Here is a 1,469-nt window from a genome sequence, read left to right on the forward strand (position 1 = left end):
TAATATAGTTACACAGATTAATAAATGGAATACGAAAAATAGGTGATGATTAGAACTGGATGACCAATGATTTGTTATTAAGATGTATCCTTTTTCACATCTGATTTGTCAGTTTAAATGCATTCCAGCATAGTTAAGACTGAAAACTGTAGCTACTTGTTCCTTCTTGTTGGCTTCAGGTGTGTCAACATTTATTACAGTTACGTCAATTAATAATGTATTTGGGGACTTGACAGAAAGACCAAGGATTTAAAGTCTACTGGCAACCAAACAGCCCTTCTTTTTGTTTTTACTCTACAAGTCATTTTTAGGTGGAAACATATTATAGCATATTATCGAGCAAGACTGGCTTTTCTTCTGGGATATTGCTTGTGTAGGAAATAAATGGCAGAGGGGACACTGATCTTTTCATAGCTAATAATTTGTTTCTATCTCTGTGAGATGCACCCTCTAGAAATAGATGGCACTTGTCAGTTTTTTTTAAAGAATGCCAAGAGATCCGTTACAAACTAAACAAGTTTCACTTAAAAAACAAATGTAGAATTGCATTTTGAAGTTTCGCATGTTAAAACGGAAAGCAAAATTCTTGCATTTAAATCAAATAAACTACAAGGCAAGCTTCAAAAATGTTATTTACTCATTCATTAGTTCCCGTCCAATTATTTTGCATTTACTTTATGCCAGGTGCTATTCTACAGCTCTGAACAAATCAGTTGAGTTCCTTGACTTCACAAAGTTTAAAATCCACTGATGGATTTTAAAGACAAGAAAGTATAGATGCAATGAGCAGCACAGAGGAAAATTGTTAAGGGGAAGCAATTCACATGCAGTAATAACCTAGTATAAGCCTTTTATCCAGTATAATTCAGTGGCAGTTGAGCCTACTTCTCAAGGGACCTGTGTTTATTTTGTTCTCACAGAATGTTATGATAGAATATAATGAAATGTTTTCTAGGTTCCTGCCTAGGAAGAAAACAACACGCACTTGCTTTGATTCAAAAACCTGTCAATACTTATTTTTAGGCAAATCAGAAATGATTTCAAAAACAAAGTTTTTACGACGAATAAAATACTAAAGTTTTGGTTACACATACAAATACCGCTTCGTATCCAGAATAGCTCTGAAGTAGTATTAACCACCATTTATTAAAAAATATTCCACTGATTTGAATGAATCTCAAATTTAGTATCATAGTGAGAGGTTTCCACGGGGTTTGGACTGGAGGGTGCAGGGCATAACTCTTCGAGTAAAATCTCACACAGATATTCAATATGCAAATCAAATGAAAGTGGTGCTGATATAGAGGAGCCACCACATGAGGTTTTGAGCCTTCAAAGTTCTCCCCATGGGTTGCCTTCCTTTTACCAGGGGTCTCTCTGCAGAATCTGAGAGCACGGTTTGAAAATCATGAGGCAGGCCGGGCGCGGTGGCTCAAGCCTGTAATCCCAGCACTTTGGGAGGCCGAGGC

General features: G+C 36.5%; 1 protein-coding gene across 4 annotated transcripts in view; it reads left to right on the forward strand.

Moving 5' to 3' along the window:
* SLCO1C1 (solute carrier organic anion transporter family, member 1C1) overlaps window positions 1-1,469 on the forward strand; it is a 63,374-nt gene that overhangs the window by 21,601 nt on the left and 40,304 nt on the right. The gene's annotated exons all lie outside the window — the stretch shown is intronic.

The sequence above is a fragment of the Mandrillus leucophaeus genome, unplaced genomic scaffold (genome assembly GCF_000951045.1).
Source record: "Mandrillus leucophaeus isolate KB7577 unplaced genomic scaffold, Mleu.le_1.0 Scaffold156, whole genome shotgun sequence".
In the NCBI taxonomy this organism is placed as follows: Eukaryota; Metazoa; Chordata; class Mammalia; order Primates; family Cercopithecidae; genus Mandrillus; species Mandrillus leucophaeus.